The 13,741-nt window shown below is 43.9% G+C and overlaps 1 pseudogene; it reads right to left on the minus strand.

Annotated features, from left to right (window-relative positions):
- Positions 1 to 3,181: 3,181 nt before the first annotated feature.
- LOC144249034 (chondroitin sulfate synthase 1 pseudogene) lies at positions 3,182 to 4,718 on the minus strand (annotated as a pseudogene).
- Between the last annotated feature and the right edge of the window lie 9,023 nt (positions 4,719 to 13,741).

A 13,741-nucleotide genomic window follows, 5' to 3' on the forward strand; every position in this document is an offset into this window, starting at 1 on the left:
TTTCAAGCCAACTAGAAATTTGAACTTCTAGAAGTATGGATGACATAGGCACTGTCCACTGTAGTGCCCACTGACATTTAATGACACAGCATAATGTTAGTGGACTTTGCCCTTTCTTCCTGACACATCAGCTTCTTCACCAGGGTCTCTGTCACTCCTGGGACAGTTTTCCTGTCTCACACCTCATTTCCAGAGCATTTCCCTGCTGCTGTCTGAATCCTTGAGATCTCACAGAAACCCCAGACTTCATCCCCCATTCAGGATGGGTTTCCATGGCTCTGAAGAAGCCACATGTCTTGGCCTTGAATCAATGCTCCCCCTTGAGGCTCCTCAATGAGATATGCATGAGGAACAGTTCCAAATCAACCTGGATCCTCAGACACATGAGATTGGATGATTTTTCCTGAATACCTGCCTAGTTACTTCGAATCTGAAACCTAATCTGCTAGGGCAATAGTTCCACAGAACCACTCTAGACCAGAGCAGCTCTATGAAGAAGGGCTCTAGGCCTAGATCCTGGGTTTCCTCAGACCCTCCTAATTTGTGCCTGTTGTACTCACATAATTATTACTAGTGTCTTCTCCACTCCCAGAAAAGTCCCAATGTAGATAATGAATTTTTATCACTCTATCTAAAATAACTGTCAAATGACTCAATGATGATCATGATGGGAAGGAAGAATGAGATAGGGTCAAGGATGGTGATCATGACTGAATGATTTCCCTCAACTCATAAGATCAGCTGTCCTTATCTCTAGGCTGGATCTTTCCATTCCACAATGTTGTTTTCTCCTTTTCTGAGGGCCAGGCCTGATGCTGAAGGCTAATAAAGCCCCCATTTCAATGACCTTGTAGATGAAAAAGATGGCATAAAAGATATCATTCTGGGTTCAGGGGGAGCCCCTGGGAGTTCCCTGAGACAGTTCTGCTTCTCTCCTGTTGGGGTGCATGTCTCACTCCTGCCTCTGGCCTTGGACTCCACACATTCTGGGGACTGGTGGCAGGTTCCATTTTAGGAGTCTGGGCTGTAGTGGCTCCTTCCAGAGCACCTCCATATGGGCATGACTCTCCCACTACTCAGGTCCCAGAAGCTGTGGTTCCCCCTAGGGACTGTCCCAGGTCTCAGGGAGAAAAAAAGAGACTGTGCCTAAACATAGCATCCCAGCTATACCAATGCCCAGCCTCAGATCCCCTCCCCCCACCAGCTCCTGCACCTGCAGCAGATGTCTCACCACAGACCATATCCTCACATGGTGGCCACACTCAGAAATTCAGAAATTTGGGTTTGGCTGGATCCTGGAAATCCTCAGGGGACTGGGCAGGGGACCTCCCCAGCTGTTGCAGCTGCAGCTCTAGAGGCCCTCGCACTCCCTGCTCCAGACTGACATACACTGAGAGCTGAATTCTGGCAGTGACAGAGGAGTTTTGGTCTAGCTGGCCTTTGTTTCAGTGTTCATGGGGCCTGGATTTTCTCTCTTGGGTGAAACATGTAGGTATGCCCTTGTAGTTTCTCCTCTGTCAGAAGGACTTGCCCTAGCTTCCTGCTGCTTCCTTTACTCACAGGCCTCAGAGACTCCCTGTGAGTACAGGGTACTCATCCTTCCCAGGCCCAGGTGTCCTCAGCTTCCTGCTCCATGCCATCCCCAATGGTTCTTCTCATGTCATGTCATTGTCCCACTGTAGAGTGAGGAATTGGGGATTCTGAGGCAGAGGATGACAGTATTGTTCTGGGAACATAAGAATGGTTCTGACCCTCTGAATTCTCAGTTTGGGGCTAGCTCTGTGTATTCAAGCACCATTAGAGAGGCCTCCAAGATCTTAAGAACCATGCCTCTGCTGGTAATATTTGGGGAGGAGAGTGTCCCCTACCCCAGCTCTCCCTAGGAATTGGGAGACTCTTCTCCCCTAGTAGAATATGGTAACACACACTCACTGACCTGACATGGATATTCTAGTTCCTTCTATTGATGACTTCATGTAGGAAGGGAGAGGGAGTTTTTCTTGCCTAAGACACCCAGCAACTTTGTATAAAGTCTGTGTCCTGGGACTTGACCAGTACCAGCCAAGACCTGGGAGGGCCAGACATTTTAAAACACCTGGGATGAAGCCAGACTGAAAGTGGATGTTGGTTTTTTTTTTTTTGGGGGGGGGGGAATTTTAATTCCTTAACTTCAATCTCTCCATCCAAGTGCTTAGAGTGCAACCTGACATGGACAGTCCAATATGGGGCAGCAGAGACCAGTGATATGGAGCTGAGAGCCAGAAAGTGATGAAGCTCTTCTTCATGGGGGAAGCTGGACATCAGGTGGAAGGCTGCAGGGGTGGTTACAGGAGGAGGGATATATGTATATGCTACTCGTTCTGCATTCCTGCAGTGTTAGCTTTCTATCATTCTAACAAACACCAGAAATAATCAACTTATGTGGATGAAAGATCTCTTCCACCCGTCAGGTGTGGACATTTTGGTCCATGATCAGTTGACTCCATCACTTTGGTCCTGAAGTAAGGAAGTCGACCACGTTGGGCAGCACATGGTAGAGAGGATCTGCCCACCTCATGGTGGTAAGGAAAAGAGGAAAAGAGAGGGGAACAGGGACTCCATAATCCCCTTGAAGGGCACACCATCTATGACTGGAGACCTTCCACAAGCCCCAGATCTTGAAGGTTTCACCATCTCAACACTGCCATACGACCAGACTGCAAATCAGTGACCTTTCTGCCTGCACTCACTGCTCAACTTCCAGCTCAAGAACTTGAGATGGCTTTTAAAAAACTTGTTAAAAAAAGTTAGAAACTGTGCATTGTTAACAAAACAGAATGTTACAGTGTTTTGTTTCTTTTTGTTACAATAATACTTCATGAGAATGTTTATGTTTTTTTTTTCTCTTTTTTGCCATAGGACTGTAGAGAAAAGGCCCAGAAAGAAATAAAAAAAATCAAAGACATTTCAAATCATAATTAAGGTGGTCTGAAACATAATGTTCAAAGGAAGATGCATTCAAAGGCAAACACTAACCACAATTTTGTTCAAAAAGCTCAATGTTAAATGAGTCCTATGTAAAAACTCACTTAGAAATTATATCCCTGCATGGACTTCAAAAGCTGATCTTACAATTTTTTTTTAAATAGATAACTAAAGAATGTTTTGTTCAGCAGAGCTAGACATTAGGCTGGCTTTTTCATCATTCTAACAATTTCCATCTTTTCTCCAGTCACATTTCAGCTAACTACTACATGGGACCATGTGATGATGCTTTGGACCCCAAGCACATTTTGTTTTGTTTGGGATCCAGATTGGGGTCATGGCAGACAGGAGGGCATTGGACATGCACTACACCTGCTTTCTGGCTTCTGAACATCTTCTAACCTGCTTGAGAACACTGTTGAAGATGTCCACATCCTTCAGCCCTAGTATGGATGGAAATTGCCACCCACTTGGACAAGATGTCCCTTATAAGTACAAGTCATGCCAAACCCATGGTTTCTCCAGAAGCCAGTTTTTGAGTAAAAGGAAAAATGGTTGTCCCTGGTAACTTTCCCGCCATGAATAATCTTTTAATCACACTGTCTAAAGATGAGTGGGGAATGTGTTTATTGGCCCCAAACTCCATTGGCTCCACACTGTTGCACGAATTCCATGGTAAACACCAGGTCAACTTCACAGAAGAAGGGAAAATATTTGTTATGAAATGGCAAGAGCCCACTCTGAGGGCCAGAACAATTTAAAATTCAACAGATACAGGCAAAATCTTCATAACACCTTTAGGATACTTACTGCTATGATCTCATCAGTTCCACTAGTTTGGCCTTATCAGGCTTGGAGTTAGAATTAAAAACTGGTACAACCAATTTGGCATGATGATTTGGGGTGGGACATGTCTTCCCCAAGTTTCCCAGAAACCTCACAAACATGTCAGAACGTCCAGACAATGGCATCGGTATATGACATTTTCATCTTTGGGCTCTTTGCTTTTGTTCATGGATCCAGGGAACTGGAAAGGAACAAGCTTCTTCAGGGAATTGGAGAGGAAGTATAGGTATCCAGACTTCTGGTTGATTCTGCTGGCCAGCTCCTGAGTCTCCAGTTCTTCATGCTCCACAAACTGGATCTTGCTGAAAATCTGCTGTAGGTATGCATGCCTACTCATAGGAACTGTCATCTTCTTGCCTTTATACTTCCTGCATAGAAGCAGAAGGTTCAGAATGTACTCTGCCCCATACATGGGATTCACCACAGGATGATAGCCACAATGTATCTCCTTTAAGTCCATGATGCATTCCCGGGTCTTGATGGTGGCCTTGATCATTTCCACTACCTACATGAAGATGTCGTCCAAGGCTTCCATCTAGGCTGAGTCCATTCTCCTTGGAAGGGAGGGATGCAGGTTGGCTAATGGTCCACAGCCAAGTGCAAATTCTTCCCATTCAGAAATTCCCATTGCAGAATTTCCTCTTGAGGGCAGACCTGAAACCTCATGAAGGAAGCAGGATTCCCAGATGTTGGTCTTCTTTATGCATCTCTGTGTCTCTGTATTTGTTCATTAGGCTGATTTCTCAGTGGAGCTGTATTGTGTGATGACGCTGCTCTGCAATTTGGCAACTGAGAATGTAGCCGTGCAGTTTGTACTTGTAGCTTGGGTTTTTGTTCAGGTAGTATGTGATAGCTTGGTGAATCTTACTGTTCTGGAGATCTCAGATGTACCCCCTTTTTTTTCTCATTAAAAAAAAAGCTGATGCATCTCAAAAGACCCATGACACTTCTGTAGAGCTGAGTCCTATCTGCCTGAGAAACAGGGTTCACTGAATTCAAGCTCCTCAGGAATCTCTTCAGATGATCTCCTTTGATGTAAAGATCATCATCTGCTTCTAGATCACAGTCCAAGCAGTGCTCATGCATATACTTGAGCATCATAAATGTCTTGTGGGATGAGTAAGTACCATCCATGCCTCATAGTGGCACTACTGGAATTGGTACAGATGTGTCTGAACACTCACTAGAGAAAAACACCACTATTCCATGAATTGTTTTGGATCCTGTTCTGAAGACAGCCACATAAGGAGTCTGAAGTATTTCTGGGTGGTCATGACTACAACACAGAGAAGTTTCCTGTCATGTGAGGCCACCAACTTGTCCAAGCCTAGTGGCCACAGCTGAGCCCCAGACATCTTCTTGTGCCCTGTAGGCCTGGGATCCTTTTGCTGTGCCCACAATCATCCAGTCTGGTGCAGCACCACAGAAACACTGGTTTCATCCCTGAAGCATGGGGCATGACAAACCTGTGAGGCCAGCACAAAGCCCAGCAGGAGTCAGATCTGAGGCAATAAGCAGAGCTAGGCTCGCCAACTTGCCTGGAGTCATGCCCATGCCATTCTGACTGCGGGGCTGCTTCCACCACCTCTGTTTAGGAGCCCGCCCACCACAGCTCCCAGTGGCAGACAACAGCTTTCCCTTGTGCCAGAAGGCCTGGTCCCAGATGCTCAGTGGGTGCCTAAGGCCAGCTATGCCCATAACAGCCCCGGAACTGACAGCAGGCCTGGTGCTGAAGCTTCATTATACACACCTGTCTGCACCTCAGTGACCTGCTCCTTTAAGAGGGGAACATGTCCTGCACATGCAATCTGCATATCCCGAGCAAGGCCACCATGACTATTCTTGCTTTGGCACAGAAGTGAATGAGCAGTGCAAAGGCAATAGCAATGGCATCTGCTCAGAGACTTTGTCCTGCCCTGATGGTGCCCCAGCAGGCTCCGCCCCTGTTCTCCTTGTGGCCTAGACTGCTGCTGCTGCTACACATCCTCAGACCTGGCTCACCATTGCCCTTTGATATATTTTGAGTTAATTTTTGTGCATTGTGAGAAATAAGGGTCTAGTTTTATTCTTCTACATATTCTACCATGCTTTTTCTGTGATAGAGTCAGAAGCTCATGGAGACCTGTGAAGCCATGGGCCAAAAATTAATGCTCCCTTCTAACTTGTTCCTGTTAGGTATAATGGTCACAGTGAAAAAGAGCTGACAACCACCAATGGGACAGTTACAGAGCACATTTGTGGTTCTGGTAGTCCTGCCCAGCATGCAATACTGAGGGGAGTCCTAAGATGTAAAAAGGGTAAGAGATGGGAACTTGAGAACCTGAAGAATTAATATCTCTGCTAAAGGTACTTACATAGCTGATCATAAATACTAACAATGATATAGTTTGGTACTTTAGTTTCTAACATATTACCATGTGAATTAAAGACAGGAGAAATTAAGTTCACAGTTTGAATCAATAATGGAAATGAACACAAGAATGCCAGTATGCACATCATACTTGTGACCACAGCATCATAAACAAGAAGGAATAGATGAGGGTAGGAGGAGAGGGAACATGGTAATAGAACTCAGGTAGCATCATTGCAAACTATGTTGATAACGATGTAAAGCATATAGAAACCACTGTAAAATTAAATTTCAAATAGAGATAAAAGGATATGAAAGGTAACAAAAGTGGTATGATGGGAAAATAAACCAATCACAATGGAAGCTGCTAGTGGACCAGTGAGAAATCTAAAAAAAAGGATAAAACACATGTAGAAAACAGCACATTGACAGAAGTGTATCATTATCTGTGATGACATTAAATGGAACACATGAGTCTTGGTTTCTCAATACATCCACACAAAGTTTCACACAATTTCTCTACACTATTGTATGTGGGGAGATAGGCTTGGGTTTGATGGATTCTCTTCTAACAGAAACAAAGCATTTGGTACGTGAACTTGACTTGCCATGACTTCCTCTGCACTGTCAATGCCATCAATCTGAGACACAGGACAGGGTACATTTTGGCACAACTGGCACAGAGTGAGGCTGGACATACTGAAAATAGGCTCTCCAGTGACAGAAGATTTGGGGTCCTCAGGAGCGGGGCTGCTACTCTGTGAATCCTCAACCAGCAAGTGTCAGTGGAGGGGCATTCAGAGGAATCCAGAAGAGAAGCTGGGGTTGCACAGAGTTGAGGATCACTCCTGAACTGGGGGTGAAAATGAGGAGTCCAACTATAGTCCCTGAATGCACATCAGGAGAATTTAAACTGTGTCTGGGGTTGCAGTGACATTACAGTAATATTCTGAGGGTCTGAGTAACACAGGGTCACCCCCAGGACACTGGAAATAGCCAAGGCACAAAGAGGACCTCACCTGGGAAATGCACTGAAGGAGGCTGATTGTATGTGTAAGCATGGCAGACCAGCTGGTTGAATTTCATAAGGGAGAACACACTAAGCTCAGATGCTGTAGGAGGGAGCACAGTGTGAGAAGATGGGGCTCCTCGGGTCTATTTCCTTCTCCCAGCATGACTGCATGTGCCTCCTGCTAATCTCAGGGAACTATTTACCACTGTCCAGAAGTCAACGCTGGGAAGGCTTCTCTATCCTAGGGTCTTCCAAAGATGCCTGCACAGTCTTCTCTGGCATTTCCTCCCACCTCCAGCCATACATACCTTTCCTCAGGAAGAATTTCCTATGTGGTCTTGCATGAGGGAAGGGGGCACTTGGTCACTTCTCCCTGCATGGACAGGCTCCCTGAGGAGAATCTCAGATTGACACTGACTTTCACCTGCCTCAGTTCATAGCCCTGAACCTGGAATTCACCTTAGTTCAGAGGCAGGATCCTCTCTGCTTGAGGAATACTTGACAACTCATTTTTAAAGTTCAGCCATGGAAACTGTGACACTGATGAACTTCACAGAAAATAAGGGACCTAAATTTGTTTTGTCTGTCAGGACTGGATTGTGGTGCTTTTTAACATGTCACATAAAGCATGGAAGATTAAAAAATAAGAATAAACGTGGCCACTTATGGTACACTGCAGAATGAGATGTGTCAAACACAATGTTTGAGACTAAAATTGGTGGTCAATCCACAAGAGTAGGCAGTTGATTAAGTAAAAAATGTATAACATGTGAAATACATAAAAGCATGTCAACAAGAACAGAAATATGAAATGAAGTGCCAAAGATGAAACAAAAGTCCATGTAGGAGATACTGAGAGGACTATGAGGAATGTGAGAGTCCATGGTGACCTTATGCTGAGTCACTTGTCATCAGTGGTCTCTCAGCAGGGAGTTGCCTCACCCTTGAACAGGAACAAGAAAGGGCAGCAGCCCATCTGAAGTAGACCCAGATGAAAAGCAAACAAACAAATAAACAAACAACAACAACAACAAAAACATCGCAGAAGAATTGGAAAAGTGGCAAAGGGGTCAACACCTGGAAAGTGACTCTAACCATCGGTCAGGGAAGTCAAGGTGATATTTTGCCCCAAGCAGCTTGAAGCAAGTTGAATGCTGAACCTCCAACTCCTCAGTCTCTTCTTTTGTCCCCACAGCTGATTTGAGGGGCTTCCTATTAGTAGTATGCCCAGAGGATTCATAACTTCCATGTTGACCAAACACACACTTACCCCAAAAATCTAGAGATGAACGAGAGTGGTCTCAGGGAGCCCGGCTGTACCGTGCATTTGAGGAAAGAAACCAATGAAGAAACTTGTCCAGCAAAGGCACCTCAGGGACTCTTATGGTTTGGATATAGGGTGTGCCACAAATACCATGGGGGAGGCAATGCAAGAATCTTGAGAGGAAAAAATGAAAAGGTTGTGCAGTGTAAACTAACCAAGGTTACATCCAATGATATAGGTGTTAACTATATGCAGGTAGACTGGCTGAATGAGGTTGTTTTGGGATGAGACTTTGGGGTTTCTATTTTGTTCCTGGTTTCCCTGGGAGACAGAGGTCTCTCTGCTTCGTGATTGTCATGATTCAAGATGTTTTTCTTGTCTATGTCATTCGGCCATGATGTTCTGCCTCAGTTTAGAAACAGCAATTGAAATGGCCATATATGACCTGACAAATCTCAGAGCCTGAGTCAAGAAAGAAAATTCCTCCTCTCATTTTTTCTTGTCAGATTTTGATCACAGCAACAACCTACCTGACTAGTCATGAACCAGGAAAGCCATTCTATATTCAGAAAGCTGCTCTAGGCTGCCAAATTCCATGGTAAATATCCTGATGCCCCATCTAGTACCCCTCATTCCTTGCATTTTGTAAATTGAGCCAGATGTCCTAGTTATTCTGGGTTATGAAAGAGTTGAAGCGTCAGAACCAGGCTGGAGGTGAATCCAAGGACATGTGAACAACCGGACCACTCCTCTCTATGTAGTGGCCTAACAGATACCCATATGCAGGCATGAGTCACACGATTGAAGGGATTCACTTCTAGCTTCCATGGCTTGTACAACAGAAATCATTCCTCCTACTACCAGAAATATACATGTGATCAATTTTGAGAAATACACTGAAGCTACCACATTTTTAACTAAACATGGCACCATATTCCACGTGTGTCAAGCAGAAACTCATTGCCACTTCCATGATCACTCAGTCTCCACCTATACATAATTATGATATCCAGGCTTCATGAAATAAGATGACCCATCAAACTGCCACCCCCAAAATGTGCATCTTTTCCAAGCAAGAGAATACAATACACTTTTTGACCTCAAGTATGTTCCTTGTCCTCCACCTATGATATCCTGTAAATTAAATATTGAAATAAAATGTTAACTTTTTTCCCTTTTGAACCAGGGATTGAACTCAGGGTCACTAGACCACTGAGTCACATCCCCAAGCCTATCTTGTGTTTTATTTACAGACAGGGTCTCACTGAATAGTTTAGTGCCTTGCTTTTCTTGAGGCTTCTTTCATAACATGATCCTGCTTCAGTCTCCCAAGCAGCTGGGATTACAGGCATGTGACACCGGGCTTGCATAGTTACATAATTTTAACACACCTATGTTAGTTGACACTAGAATCAGAGGAAGAAAAACATATTCAAATACATTCTCATTAAAATAAATATTTTCCATAGAATTCTAATTCCTGTGATTATCATTGGTAATTTCTCACTTGTCTATTCTAATTCCCATGACCACCAAAAAAAAAAAAAATGCTTTGGCTAGTGTTGATCTTTGGCTAGTGGTGCCAGGTGGTAGGCACAAATCATCACTCCATACAACATAGGTGCACCAGTAGCCCTGCTGAGTTGGATTGTCTTGGTATTCTGACCTTAACTGCAGTCCAAGGAAGGACTAGAGAACATGCTTCTTTCCATGCATTGCCTCCTTATTTTGAGTCAGCAATGGCAAAATAATTCCCCTGATTATCAGGACCAATCATGACCTCATAGCCACAACTTGGTCTAATGATTCCTTGTCATGAGTAGCAAAATAGAGGCTTAAACCCAGGTTACAGCAGTCATTCTTGTGTCCTGTGTTTGGAACTAAGTCCTCCTCACTAGTTCAATAATAGGGTTCAATTACTGAAATGGGAAGCAAACATTGTGCTAGTGAGTCACTAGTGTGTGGAGTCATTCCCAGTGCCAGGCCCTCATTCTAGCTTCAGGAATACTGCTTATTCCACAAACATCATGTATTGGATATGGGTGTAACCACTCACCAAGATTCATCTTGACTCCTCAAAAGCCAGTCAACCTTTTTGTCAGACCTGGTGTTTTAGGACATTGGGGAAATGTAAGAATAGTAATGGCAGGAATATGGCTTGATTGCTCCCCTTTATTGGCTGTGACATAAGCATTGTGCTCAGAAGCCCCATGTTGAATACCACAATGGTGGTTAAGGTGTTCACTAAGTCCATGGATAACAGTTTTGGCAGAAGCACTGCAGGCAAGGAAAACAAGCTCCCTCTAGGGTAAATGCATGTTTCACTGAGAACTAATGTCAGTCTGCCATGATGTAAGGTCTAGTGTCATCAATCTGCTCTGAGATACCTGGCTGCTTCCCATAGGAAATAATCTCATGTTAGAACTCAGGGTTGGATTAGGCTGTTGCCACCTGGTTATAGGCAGGTCACCTCTGTGAGTGGAAATATGTTGTCATGACCACATGAATACTCTCGCTTCATGAAAGCATGGGCATTGTGTTCATGACCTGCTTGGGAAAACATGTCTAGGGAAGGAAGCCACCTGAGACACACCAATTTGCTGGTAGCAGGCCTTTCCCAGGCCCCTGAGGCCCAGCCCCCAGGTAGCAGGCCTTTCCCAGGCCCCTGAGGCCCAGTGCCCAATTCTTTGTAATGCATGTCAAAGTGGCCAGCTCACTAGGCCATGAAAGCAGGCTTGCGGTTTTCCTGCTTGTCTGCCTGAGACATATGTGTTCCACAGGAACGCCAGGAACGTCTTGACCTTTTTCTGCTCTGGTGGACTCCCTGATAAGAGAAGTTTCAGTGTCTAACAATGGCAGATGTCGTAGCCGAATTTCTCCCCTCTCCCTCCCTTTTCTGAGTAATTTTCCACTCCTGCTGCTTGGGGGATATAAGGGGAGGATGTTAGTAATAAAGAGAGACTCCTGGATGAAGAACCTTGGTGTCCTGTGTATTTCTTAACCTCATCGTCCCTCGCCGGACTCGGTTCCAGTTAGCCGGACGCGGCACCAATTGAATTAATTCAAGAACCACCTCATCATCAGGATCATTTCCTTCTCTGTTCACTCTTTGTTGATTATGACCTGGCACCAAAATACCTTTAGACTTTGCAAACAAGAGTTTATTTTCTTTATGGTAAAACTGTGATGGTGAAAACGGTCACTTAAAAGAAACACTGAATTTCTGTGAACATAAATGTGAAAATAGAAGAAGCTTGTAACATTGAACAGTGAAAGACTGCTTTTTTATACCCCTAAATTAGATTATTTATATAACTTCTGTCTCTATATATGAATACACAACCAGTGTAACTCTGCATCATGTCTAACCACAAGAATGGTAAATTATATTCCATATATATCCAAAACCACTCTACTGTCATGTATATCTAAAAAGAATACAAATTTTAAACAATTATACTATATAGATTTAGAAGTGTTGTGTTACTATACTACTTAAATTATGAAACAAACATCCATTTTCTTCAATGTTAAATTTATTCTAATGAACACAAATCACATTTACATATCTGGTTGTAAATATCAAAGGGTAAATATTATTTCTGTTAAAAACTCAGTGGTTAGAAAATTACCACTCATACTTCGGTTATTTCATTAAGTAAATCTACCTTAAAAAATGTAAATGAGAAAACAGAAAACAGATCAAACATTTCTGAGAAAAATTTACTGTCTAAATTGACATGTAAAATAAATATATAAAACTTATTTCAAAGAAATGACATGAGAAAAAGAATATGAATTATATCATAAATAAGTATTCATCCAATCTTTGTTAGAATGATACTTCTTTGCTCTAGTGGGTTATATAACATTATTAAAATAATTATGCATGCCTCTTTAATTTAAAGTGGTTAAGAGACTTTGCATAATCTGCTTTCATGGTATTATTATTAGACATTTTTGAACCAGAGTCCTCAGGTAGCAGTAGTGTCGCACTCACTTTTTACCCAAAGCCTCACCTCCTCCCATAGGACAAACATATGGGACTCCTGGGACAGTGTCTGGTACTGGGTAGTTGGAAACATGGGGACTTTACCATGTGCCCATGCAGAGTACTGGGAGGGAGACCTGCTCTTGCTCCTTCCCAGATGCAAATTATCCATGATGCTAAGTCTCGTTGACCTTCTCACTGGCAAATCACACAGTTCTGGCTTCATATTATAGGGATGACAGATGTTGTTTTGTGCCTATCAGCAACAGGCTTTGCACCATGAGCTGTTCTTCAAAAGATGTGTAACTCTCTAGAGCAGGTGACATGACAGTTCCCAAACTCCCATGGTCTACATTGGGATTCTCCTAGGGGCCTTTCCCTAAATAGCAGATTTTGTCTCCTATCACAAGTCCTCTCTCTCTCTCTCTCTCTATATATATATATATATATATATGCCGCAGTCTGGCTGGGCACAATTGAGGAGCCACTTGTCAAAAGAAACTAACTTTATTTTTAGAACTACAAACGCCAAGCAAAACAGCTCCTCAGGGAAAAAAAAAAAAAAACCCTCAGAGCCCAACTGCCACCACTGGCTTCCACAAGCCTCTCACCCACACAAACCTTACCACCTCCCACAATTCTCCTGCTCTTGAGGCCGATTGGCCGGGTCGTGTGGGCAGAGCCAAAGAAATCCCCCAATGAGCAGCTCCGTGGTCTGAAAGGGCAGGGAAACAGCCCAATGAGCATCTCCGTGGAGGAGCCAATCAGCTAGATGTTGCTGGGGCCGCTGTGAGCCAATCATCAGCTGGCAGTCTGAAGGGCAGGGAAACAGCCCAATGAACATCACCACACAGGAGCAAATCAGCTAGATGTTGCTGGGGCCACTGTGAGCCAATCATCAGCCGGCAGCTGGAAGTTTGCTGGGGCCCCTTTGGCTGTGGCTTTCTATATATATATATATATATATATATATATATATATATATATATAGAGAGAGAGAGAGAGAGAGAGAGAGAGAGGATAAATTTAAGATTGTCCATTTGTCCATACAGCTGGGGACCAGAACCACTGTGGCATATGTCACAGGGTCTCCTCACACTGGAATACATACACATTCATCAACATTCACTGCAGCTCATATAGAAGCCTCCATGGGCCTCAGCTCTGTGCCCAGAGCAGGACCCCGTGCAGAGAGGTACACTAGGTCCTCAGCAGACAGTTCCCAGGTTTACCCCCACCCATACCTCCTTTCTGGAATTGGTGCCAAGGCATAGGGTAATGTGATCTGTGGAGACTGGAACATGGTCAGGGGAA

Source organism: Urocitellus parryii, chromosome 3 (assembly GCF_045843805.1).
Source record: "Urocitellus parryii isolate mUroPar1 chromosome 3, mUroPar1.hap1, whole genome shotgun sequence".
Lineage (NCBI taxonomy): Eukaryota > Metazoa > Chordata > Mammalia > Rodentia > Sciuridae > Urocitellus > Urocitellus parryii.